Source organism: Mastomys coucha, unplaced genomic scaffold, assembly GCF_008632895.1.
Source record: "Mastomys coucha isolate ucsf_1 unplaced genomic scaffold, UCSF_Mcou_1 pScaffold21, whole genome shotgun sequence".
NCBI lineage: Eukaryota > Metazoa > Chordata > Mammalia > Rodentia > Muridae > Mastomys > Mastomys coucha.
In genome coordinates this window covers 190,160,667-190,173,457 of record NW_022196904.1, presented here as the reverse complement: position 1 = coordinate 190,173,457, position 12,791 = coordinate 190,160,667, and positions in this window count along the sequence as shown.

The following is a 12,791-nucleotide window of genomic DNA, read 5'->3' as shown; positions in this document are numbered from 1 at the left end:
CTCATCTCACCTTACTCCAATCCCACCTCATCTTACCTCACCTTACCCCACCTCACCTCACCTCACCCCACTATACCTCACCTCACCCCACTACACCTCACCTCACCCCACCTCATCTCACCTCATCTTACTTCACCTCATCCCACCTCACCTCATCTCACCTCACCTTACCCCACCCTACTCCCAGATCCACTTTCTCTAGTTAAGCAACATCTCCCGAAAGGTCCTACAACCTTCCAAAAGCAGCACCATAAGATGGGGACAAAATGATCAAACTGACTTCACCAACAAAGCAGAAGGCCAGGCCAGCAGGCTAGCTCTCCTACTGTGAGACCTTGCTCCCACATGCCTTCATGTGGTAACGGCCAGCATTCCTCAGCCACACAAGGCAGTGCCTGTGGCAGATGGGGAGAGATGGAATGGAAGGAGGATGTGTGGAGAAATGCTGGGGCGTGGCTGAGGTGCTTCACCAGGGCAGGAAACAGAGGACAGGCCCAGAGCAAGGACACCAAGCTCTGAGGCAGGAAACAACAGTTCCCGTGCACCTCTGTGTGCACCATGTTGCAGCCCGTGCTGGGGGGCAAAGCCTGTGCTTTCTACCCTGACCAAACAGGATTAAGTCCCTATGGCTTAAAAACAAAAACCTTTCCCACTCTCGACTATAAAATGGATTTTCTTTCTCCTTTTCATAGTGATAACCAAATGAAAAATACATTTACTTCGGATCTGGCATCAAGTGCTTTATGAATCCAGCAAAATCAGATTTAGAATTTTGTCACATATTGATCCATATGAAAATCTCATGAGCTACCTGTGACTCTGTCCTGCTCCGTATAAATAATTAAACTTTAATAAAATAATTTTCATGTCCCAAGTTCATAGTAATATATTTGGTTGTGGCTATTGATTGGTTCAACCTTCTCGGGGCCTTTTTGGAGGATGGCATTTAAAATACATTAAAAAAAAAATTTCCCCTGGACTTATGCCTGGTACACAGCAGCATCTAATTACTGCATAACAAATGGTGCCAGAAACAAAATTTGGATACGGTGTTCAAAAGAGCGGAAACAAACGAGAATACAAAGAGCTGCTTTAGATATGTTAGCAAGTCAGCAATCCCAGCTACTGCACAGGGCTCAACACACAAATAATCTATTATTTACCAGAACGCCAGAGACCCTTTTTTTTCTTTTTTTCTTTTGCCACATGCTCACAGTCCTAATTTTTAACTGACCATGAGTGTGTGTGTGTTTCAAAAAAAATTACTTTCTGACTAAATTCCCCAGAAAAATGCTTTCTGAGTTGCGTGAGAGCACTGGTAAGACCCACAGACAGGAGCAAGGGAAGTGTCAGAACAAGAAAGCCTTCCGCGTGAAAATGATGCTTTCCTCACATGGTTCCACTTCTGTGAAAGTGATCGCCAAGTAATTAGTAGAAATTAACTGTTAACTGAAAGCAGCCACCACTTCTTAGAAAGAGCACCCTTTTCCCCCAATGACTGTCTTTGGGGTCCTGGGGAGACAACTCAGTGCTTAGGGCCATTACTACTTACCTTGGCTCATTTTCCTGAACCCACATGGTAGCCCTGAAATGCTTGCTACTCCAGCTCCAGAGGGGTGCAAGTCTTTCTCTGGCTTCTGCAGACCCCTGTACATACATGGTGCATGTATGCTCACACACACTCACACATAGATAGAGAGATAGATCGATAGATAGGCAGGCAGATAGATAAATAATATTAAAATAGTTTTAATTTTATTATGTGTGTGCACGTATGAAGAGGAGGCCATCTCCCTTGGAGCTAGAGGCACAGGGAGTTGTGAACACCTGATATGGATGCTAAGAACCACAGTCTGCAAGAACACCAAGTACTGTGAGCCAGTGCACGGCTTTAAACTGCAGGTTCTTGTCTTGGGGCCAGACCTCCACATCTAGGGTTAGATATTGCACCTTAATCAATAATACATGTCAGTTTCCTTGTGCCAAGACTTGAAAGACTTTCATGCGGAATAAACAAACAAAGTCACATGTAGATGACTTTGTGCTTTGGCATTTGTATCTCCAAACACTTCCTGGGTTCTCTGACATAGGCATTCCCGTGCACACAGCCTTTATTTTCTGTGCATACAGCCTTTCCTGTGCATACATGTCTCTCTGCTCATCACTCCCCATTCACAAAACAGTATTGAGTGTATTCAGGTATTACAATGTATGAATGCTGAAAGCAAATTAGTTTTGACACTGTCAAGTAGGATCAATAGTTGGAATTGACAATATGACGGACAGAATGACACTGTGCATCTGAGGTTAGCCTAGAGTTCTACACATCCATGCTCGCTTCACTGTACGTAGCAGCATTTTACTGAGGGGTGTGAACTTCATCAGATGGTCCAGGAGCCTTGAGAAGCTAGATTTGGATTTAGTTTGTGCAGTGGGATATTACTGTTTGATAATGGCCACTGCTGAGTCTTTCCTTTGGTCCTCACACCTCTGTAATATCATGTTAATAAGAAAAGGGACCTACTTTATTTTGTAACCCTCCTGGATGAGAGCCTGATCATGTCACTTGCTTTGATCAACAGGTGATAGATGGAATAGCTCTGTGCAAATTCTAGGGGTGTGTGCATGTGTGCATATGTGTGAGTATATACTTGCATACATCTGTGTGTGTCGATCTGTGTCTGTATATATCTCTGTGTCTGTGTATATCTGTGTGTGTGTCATTGTGTGTGTGCCTATTTATCTCTGTGTCTATGTCTGTATATCTGTGTTCTGTGTGTATGCCCGTGTGTCTGTGTGTCTGTTTATGTGTGTCTGTGTATCTGTATGTGTATATCTGTATATTTGTATCTCTCTGTGTGCATATCTATGTGTCTGTATGTGACCATGTGTATCCCTGTGTGTGCTTGTATCTCTGTGTGTGTCTATGTGTATCTGTGTGTTTGTGTGTCTGTGTGTATCTATATGTTTGTATTTATCTCTCTGTGTGTGTTTGTGTGTCTGTGTATGTCTGTATGTTTGAATCTCTCTGTGTGTATCTGTGTGTCTGTGTTTGTCCATGTGTATCTGTGTGTGTGCCTGTATGTCTCTCTGAATGTGTCTGTCTGTGTGTATGTGTGTTTATCTGTATGTATCGCATGTTTGTATCTATATCTCTCCTCTTTCTCTCTCTCTGTCTCTCTGTCTCTCTCTCTCTCTCTCTCTCTCTCTCTCTGTGTGTGTGTGTGTGAGTGTGTGTGTGTGTATTTGGGTTTGGCCAACAGAATTTATCTCACCTATAGGTTACAGTTCATAATAAAGAAAAGCCACAACGGAAATTGGAGACTGGAATGGAAGGCAAGAACTAAAACAAACCCACAGAGGAACAAACACTACTTACTGGCTTCCTCCCCATGACTTGCTTAGTTTGATTTCTTATAAAATCCAGGATGACCTGCCCAGCGGATGGCACCACCCACAGTGGGCCAGATCCTCCCACTTCAATCATTAATCAAGAAAATGCCCTATAGATATATTCACAGCCAAACTGATGGAGGCAGCTCTTCAAGTGGGGTTCACTCTTCCAACGTGACTCTAGTTTGTATTAGGTTGACCAAGAGTAAATTTCACAGTGTGTATTGTTTATGTGTGTGCTAGTGCCTGCTTAGTATATATTCATTTGGAGGCCAAAGGATAACCTCAAGTGTTTTGCAACAGAGTTTCTCACTGTCCTAGAATTTAGAAAGTAGGCTGGGCTGGATGCCCTGCAGCCTCAGTGTCTGTCTGTCTCCACCTGCCCAGCACTGGGATGACCAGTTTGTGTGTCATGTATGACCTTTTAAAATATGGACTCTGGGATTTAAACTTGAGTCCTCATGCTTGTAGGAAGGCATTTTAGCATCTTTGCCTTCTCCCTATCCCTGGGTTGCAGTCTTAAGGCACCTTTGTACATTCAATCTCTCTCTCAAAACCAGTTGCTACTGACTGGAGAGATGAAGGAAAGAGTTGAATCTGGTTCCCAGCACCCACATTAGGTGGCTTACAACTGCCTATAACTTCAGCTCCAAGGGATTTGATGCCCTCTTCTGGTCTCCAGGGGACCCTGTACACAAACGTTCACACACACACACACACACAAATAAATACATAAATCTATGAAATAAGAAAGAACCAGTTGCCATGCAAAGAAATCCAGATTAAGCAGAAGTTGATGGTTTATATGGATAATACCAGCACTTGAGAAGCTGAGGCAGAAGAATTACTGTGAGTTCAATGCCAGTTTGTATTATATAGTGACAGAGATCATAAGAGAGAAGTCCCCAGGCTCCAGACATGGATAGCCATCTTGGCCCCTCGCACCCAACTTAGCATAAACTAGTTCTCAGCTCTCTGTACTATATAAATGACTCCAACTGATACAATAAAGTATTAACTTTGCCAGACTGTTAATCTCAGAACCACAGATACTAAAACAATTGTTGTTCTAAGCAAATAATCAATAAACAACTGGGGCAATATGATTTCTGAAACGCAATGTGGTTAAAAAAATAATCGGTATGTTCTTTCCTTAAGTATGTATTTTTCTATATTTAATATTATTACTTTTAAGTTTTATTTCTGTGTGTATCTGTATATGTCTTGGTTCTCTGGGAGAGTAGCAAGTGCTCTTGACCACTGAACCATCTCTCCAGCCCCTGAGCCTGTATTCTCCTACATTAGGCATATGTGACTAGACAGAATGGTTTGGTGCCTTATAGTGAACTGCTAATTTTTTAAAGCAGCGGCTTCTCAGTAAAAAAGGGAATATTCTGAAGTCTTAAACCTTACCTGAAGGCTCGCTGTGAATGATCAATGTGCTTGTAATTTGGTGACGCAGGAAAGGGTATACCATCTTACAGTGACAGCTTATGATAAATGGGCTTTATCTAAATTAATCCTTTATAGTATTTCAAAATACCTGTGTATACTTCTTAATATAATTATTACAGAAGTCTTAAGCTTGATATTTGACCCTAACTGAAAAGAGTTTAAGCCAATAATATGAAAAAAAAAAAGTTTTACAATAGGCTATTTTTTTGTGTGTCCTAGTTTGCTTTTGTTTCTGTGATAAAACCCTAAAACCACCTTAGGGAGGAAAAAGTGTATTTGCTTAGAGCTCACAGCCCATGGCTGAGGGAGAGTTTCTGTAAGCAAACATTCAAGGCAGGGACTGAAGCAGAGATCATGGACGAGTCCTGCTTACTGGTTTGTTCCCCTTGCATGCTCAGCTACCTTTCCTACCTAGCCCAGGACTACCTGCCCATGGATGGCACCACCCACAATGGAATGGCCCCTCCCATATCAATCAGTGATCGGCCCGATCATACCGAGGTCCCCAATTCCCAGGGGACTCAGGCTCATGCCAGGTTGGCGCTGTCTAGCACTGTCTTGTTTTGAGTTTTTGAATATACGGTTGTGCTGTTGATTATTTCCCAGCTGTTTCTTACTTAACTGTTTCTATTTGGTTTCGTCTTGTTTTGTTCTTTTAAACAGCAAATGTTGGCAAAGATAGAGAATTTGAATTCGTGTGGACTATTGGTAGGTTTGGAAATGGCTCAATCATTGTGGAAAACATATGCGGCTCTTCAAAAAAAAATTAAAAATATAATTACCCATTTGATCCAGGAAACTTACCAAAGGTTATACATAGGAGAATTCAAAGCACAAACTTAGCTGTGTGGTGGTAGCACCTGCCTTTAGTCCTAGCACTCAGGAGGCAGAGGTATATTTCTGAGTTTGAGACCAGAGTAGTCTAAGGTGAGTTCCAGGACAGCCAGTGCTACACAGAGAAACCCTGTCTCAACAACAACAAACCAAAAAAAAAATTACAGTAGAAGTGAAGAAATACTTATATACCTATATTCACAGCATCATTATTAATTAAAAAACAAAACAAAACAAAATACAAAAACAAAAAAACTACAAATGTCCCAAAAGTTGACTAACAGAAAAATGGATACACAAAAGAGAATATTATTCTCTATTAAGGAAAAAGGACAATTTCTAACATATTTCTATAATGTAGATAACTCTGAGGATACTCTAAGTGAAATAAACCAGGCATAGATAGCCACTGTGCAATTCTACCCTATAAGTGGCCTACAGTAAGGACTACAGTTCCAAATACCAAAACAGTCCAGGTATCCATCAGTAGATAAATGGATAAAGAAAATGCGATGTGTAACGCAATAGGTTTTATGGAGCCATAAAGAAGGAAACCATGACACTGTACAGAGATAGATGTGACTGAATCCCACAGCACCCCAGGTCCACTTTGCCCCAAACCCCTCACTCTTCATCCTGGGCCCAAACTCAGGCCATTCTACTCAACAAAGAGTTAATCCATCAAATACATTAACAAGTCAGCTCTCAGAAGCCTTTCTAATCTCTGAGGATCTCACCATCCAAGCCCTAGGATCAGTAGAGAAACTAACAGCCTTTTTTTTTTCTTCAAACAAGAGGAAGGCTTTATTCAGTCCATCCTCTACCCTGTGAGGACTCCTTGAACCCCAGCCTTCCAGGACAGAGCAGGCAGGAAGGTGAGACACAGGCGCACCTCACCTGTGTGGGACACAGGTGTGGGAATGTGGTCCCCAGATCCCAGGCTGACCGACCGACCAACATGAGAGCTGCGACAGTCCGGGGCTCTTGACATTGTTCATGTACCGCCTTGCCTTTTCTTCACAGCTCTGGTCCCTGGCTGGATCTTGCTTGCTCCCTTCTTTACATGTTTGCACTTATTGCCAGCTACAGTGAGCACTTAATCAAAGTGGGAACTGTGTGGAACATGAGTCTTCATCTCCATGCCTGGGAGTGTCTGGCCCACAGCAATCAGACTACACTGTTCTTTCAATGAACCCTCCCTGCAGATCAACAGAGGTTAGACATCTTTAGATTAAACTGCAGTGCATTTTAAGGTGGGGAATTCCTTTGAGGTGGAACATTTGCAGAACGGTGGACATCTGAAGTATAGCCCTCATTAAACAGCAAGGTCTGTATTATTCTTTTAGACAATGTAGGTTCAAGTGTCTTGACAGGCCTATAAATTGACTACTTCACTGCCACGGACCCCACCTTCTATGGGAAATGCACTTCATGTTCTACACAACTAGTAATGCTGAGATGGAGACAGAATAAGATCTCTGGAGGACAATTAATAATGTGACAAAATCTGAGATGGTCCAGCCCCTGCCCAAGGCAGTGACCTTGGAAGGACTTTTCTGAAGAGCCTGTGTAGACTCACTGCCAGCAAGAGGTGCTTCACATCAGAGCAGGCTTCTCTATGAGAGATCACACAGTCACCATGCACATACGTGGTTGTTGTTCACAAGCTTGGTACTCGTCTAAGATAATAAAGACATAAGATTGTCCAGAATTCTGGGTGGTACAAAACCAATTAAAAGTATTTTTTAAAAAGCTTCATCTCTTCTTATGACAAGAATGTAAACAATAATAATAAACCATCCCAGGTGAACAATTTGACAGACACTGCTTACAGGATGGGTGTTTTCTAGCAAATCCTTGATAGAGACAGAATTAATTTAGCTTATGTATTTTACTTGTAGAAACATCTAGCACAAAGCTTTCTTATAAATATTAAAGAAAACCAGTGTTTCACAGTTAACTTCATAAAATAATACTAATCAATATTGAGGAAATACAAACTATACTTTTCCTGATCCCCCTGCCCACATTGATTGACTTAACCCTCAGTAGGCAGCTACTAATGTTATATTTATTCTTATAATTATTTTGCTAATGATATTATCAGTCTATAAACCATGAATACTAGGTAGAAATGAATTTTGTGTGGAAATACTCATCCAGTATTTTCTAGAAAATGAAAATTTATCCAAGAGTAGTTATAAAAATCTACTTCCATGCCAGGTGTGGTATCACATGTCCTTAATCCCAGCACTCATGAGGCAGAGTCAGGAGGATCTCTGTGAGTTCAGGGCCAACTGGTCTATGTAGTGAATTCCAGGTTAGCCAGTGATATGCAGTGAGACTCTGTCTAAAAGCTGAACAAAAAAGCAAAAATCTATTCCCATTGTTATCTATACAGTTCATACCAAAGAACCTAAATTAGGAACGGATAGCTCATTTGAGCCCTGAGGATTTAGATAATGGAGATAACCAGGTAGGCACACTTGCCACAGCATATGTGTGTGTGTGTATGTGTGTGTGTGTGTGTGTGTGTGTGTGTGTGTGTGTCTTTACTGGTTGCTGTGATGGTGTAGGCCCACTTGCCACTGTGTGTGTGTATGTGTTTGCTGTGATGGTGTAGGCATACTTGCCACTGTGTGTGTGTGTGTGTGTGTGTGTGTGTGTGTGTGTTTGCTGAGTGTGTGTAGAGGTCAGGGGACAGTTTGCAGGAGTCAATGCTCTTCTCCCATAGTGTATTTGTACCTTGTATGATACAAGTCCCAGATGAGAAAACAAGTTAGAAATGAAACAGTTTATCTTGGCTTCTGGTTCCAGAAGTATAGAGTTCATCGTGGTGGAGAAAGTGTAGCAACAGGAGCTGGACGCAGAGAGGTCTCATTCCATCCATATAGGAAACAGAGACAGAAAAGAATGCAGGACAAAGCTATAAATCCTCAAAGCTGCATCCCAGTGACATACTCCCACCAGCAAGGCTCCACCTCCTAAAGGCCCCACAGCCTTCCCAAGCAGCACCTCCAACCAGGAACCCAGTGTTCAAACACCTTCACCTAGGCGCATTTCTCAGTTAAGCCACAACACAGGTTTGATGGCAAGCATCTTTACATGCTGAGCCCTCTCACCAGCCCTATATATGAACACTTTCCAGTGTACACTCACGTTAAACAAAGTGCATAGCTGTGCACGCATAGCTTGCACTCATGTTAAACATATAGTACATAGCTATACACACACAGCCTGCACTCGTGTTAAATGTAAAGAACCACAGCTGTGCACACACAGCCTTCACTCATGTTAAACATATATTACATAGCTGTGCACACACACCTGCACTCATGTTAAGTGTAAAGTGCCACAGCTGTGCACACACAGCCTGCCCTGAACTCCTCTCCGCTGTTTGTTTCTTCATCTGGGATGTTTGACACAGGTGCGTCTGCCTGGCTACACCATGTTCAGTGTTGCTCACTGAACAAGTAACTGCTCTGTTCTTTTGTCTCCAAAGAAAAGAGATGTAGGGAAAAATTATAAATGTGAACAATTTCACATTAAATAGAATTATGATGAAACACAAAACTATTTGGCTTAATTTCCTCATTATTATGGTGCTGCTCAGAATTATTTTTCCTAGTTTTGATTTTTAATACTTTTCCTAATATATGTTTTGCTAAAACAAGAGTTACTGTCACATATCATAAAAATATCAAATGTATTAATGTGCTATAAAATGTATCATATAGCTATCATTGTAGGGGGGACTTAGTTGATTTCCAGGCAGTATGTTAGGTCAGGGTTAGGAAGGCCAAATCAGAGTTTCATCAAATCTTACTAAATTCTGTTGTCAATGTGATTCATGAAAATTATCTGAGGCTTAGTGGTGTGTTAGAAGAGTAACATAAATAGTGTTTGCAATTCTCTCTTCAAGTGAAAGACAGGGGTTGGAATCTCATTACATGAAATATAATAGCATGTTAAAGATAAATTTATAGAATTATTATAGAAAGGGCCACCAGGGCCCCCTCTTGGGATTCTTAGTCTCATTAATAAAAATAACTTAAGAATGGACTCTGTGCTTGCTTTGGCAGCACATACACTAAAAATAGAATGGACTCAAAGGAGGCTCCAGTACAATTCTATTGGCAAAACCCCAGGGCAGGCAAGCTGTACTCCCCAACAACTGCCTGGAGGAGAGGACGAAAAGGAGCCATGTTATTTGAGTTTGCACAGAGGTCAGGCATGGCAGGGAGACAGGCTTTGTGTAGATAAAGTGTTAAGAAACCAAAATGTTAGGGAAGCCTAAAGTTTTAGGGGAGACATGCTCAGAAAAGAGAAAGAAGTAGAAAGGAGGAGGAGGAGAAAGAGGAGGAGGAGGAGGGGGAGGAGGAGGAGGAGGGGGAGGGAGAGGAAGAAGATGAAGAGGAGCAAGAGGAGGAGGAGGAAGAAGAGGAGGAGGAGGAGGAAGAGGAGGAGGAAGAGGAGAAAGAGGAGCAAGAGGAGGATGAAGAGGAGGAGGAGGAAGAGGAGAAAGAGGAGTAAGAGGAGGAGGAGGAGGAGGAGGAGGAGGAAGAGGAGAAAGAGGAGCAAGAGGAGGAGGAAGAGGAGGAGAAGGAGGAGGAGAAGGAAGAGGAGAAAGAGGAAGAGGAGGAAGAAGATGAAGAGGAGCAAGAAGAAGAGGAGCAAGAGGAGGAGGAGGAAGAAGAGGAGGAGGAGAAAGAGGAGGAGGAGGAGGAGGAAGAGGAGGAGGAAGAGGAGAAAGAGGAGCAAGAGGAGGAGGAAGAGGAGGAGAAGGAGGAGGAGGAGAAGGAGGAAGAGGAAGGAAGGAAGGAAGGAAGGAAGGAAGGAAGGAAGGCAATACTGGGTGGACCAGGACAAACAGCTAACGTGCATGTTTAATGTACCAAAGCCAACCTGGCCTCCAGGTTTTCCCAGCATCCCTTGGGTCCTACTTAGCAAACTCTAGCCTTTACCCTGAACTTTCCAGCCCACAGTCTGGGCTTGCCCTCTCCCAGACGCCCTTTCCTATATAACTCAGAACTTTTGGTCTCTCCCCTATCCCCATCCCCCACATCTCCCATCTCTCCCTCTCTCTGCTCAAATGTGCTTTCTTTCTTTCTCTTCCCCCTCTCTCTCCCTCCCCATGGCGATTTCCCTGGCCTTCGTTCTTGGGACCAGTGAACTCACCCAAAATGGGTTTTCCAATAAAATTGCCTTTATATATACTCTAACCTGTCTTAACTGGTTCATTTCACCAGTGGAAAAATAACTTATCAGGAAGGGAGGGCAAGCAAAATTAATCTTCTGAATAATTCAGAAAATGAGCAGACTTCAGGCTACAGAGCCAAGGGGTTGTGACCCTGAGGCCTCAGAAGCTACTTCACTAGGCATGAGGATTACATACAATATCTCATTAAAGGACTAATTAATCCACCTATGCTAAGATCATCCCAGCTTCCTACAGGGTATCTTAGCCATGACTGACCCAGCTCAACTGGGACCTCTGGTCTCCCCTCCAGCCAGAGCGTCTTGTATCTTAACCAGAAGCTTTTTCTGCCTAACAATCATATCAAGTATTATTTTGTACCTTTTGTGGTTTATTGGATTTTTTTAATAACCAAACTCAAAATCTTAGAACACTATGGAGGGTGTGTGTGTGTGTGTGCGTATGTGTGTGTGTGTATGTGTATATGTGTGTATATGTGTGAGTATGTATATGTGTGTGTGTGTAGGTATGTATATGTGTATGAATGTGTGTGTATGTATGTATTGTGTATATATGTGTGTGTATGTGTATATGTGTGTGTATGTGTGTATGTATGTGTGTATATATGTATGTGTATGTGTGTATTGTGTGTATGTGTATATATGTGTGTGTGTATGTATGTGTGCATTGTGTGTATGTGTATATATGTATATGTGTGTATGTGTGTATGTGTGTATGTATGTGTGTATTGTGTGTGTATGTGTGTGTATGTGTATATATGTATATGTGTGTATGTGTGTATGTGTGTATGTGTGTATGTATGTATGTATTGTGTGTGCATGTGTGCATATTATGTGTGTATGTGTGTATGTATGTGTATATGTGTGTATATGTGTATTTATGTGTGTATGTGTGTGTGTATATGTGTGTGTGTATGTATGTGTGTGTTGGAGGTGTTATGTGACCCAGGTTGGCTTCAAATTCACTATGTAGCCTAGGCTGTCTTCACGTTCACACTTCCTGCCTCAGCCTCCAGAGCTGTGGGCTCACAGGCATGTGCACTACAGATTCTAGGTTTCTGTGACTAATACAAAAAGTAAAAGGTACAAAGTAAGCATTTCCATTGGGGAAAAATATCAACAACAACAAAACAATTTGAATAATAGTGAATTCCAACACCTAAGGAAGAACACATTTAGATTCTTAGGAAATTCAAAAAGCCTTTGAGTGTGGGATATTGTTTTCTACCGAAGGTAGCCCACTGCCACAGCCAATATCTGTAAGTCTCCCTTATCTTGTGAAACCTTTATGCAAAAGAATTCAGATCTTTTATTTTTTTAAAATTTTATTTGTTTTATATGTATGATGAGCACACTGTAGCTGTCTTCAGACACACCAGAAGAGGGCATCAGATCCCATTACAGATGGTTGTGAGCCACCATGTGGTTGCTGGGAACTGAACTCAGGACCTCTGGAAGAAGAGTTAGTGCTGTTAACCGCTGAGCCATCTCTCCAGCTCAGAATTCAGATCTTTTCATCTCCCCTATCTGGTAAAACTTTTGTTTATACAGAGGCCTCAGTGCATACCCAGGAACTTGATGGCCTCACCTTCCTCAAGATGGCCCCTTTATATCAGCCTTTACCTCATTTCCCATGTACTGATTCTTTTTAAGTAATCAGTAACAAGATGGTGAGGTTATACGTCAGCCAAAGGGAAAAAGAGAGTCACTACTTGAGTTAGGTAAGAACTAAATAAACCCCCTGCCCTGCTGTGCCTGCTCCCTGCCCTGGTGTGCTTGCTCCCTGCCCTGCTGTGCCTGCTCCCTGCCCTGGTGTGCCTGTTTCCTGCCCTGCTGTGCTTGCTTCCTGCCCTGCTGTGCCTGCTCCCTGCCCTGGTGTGCCTGTTCCCTGC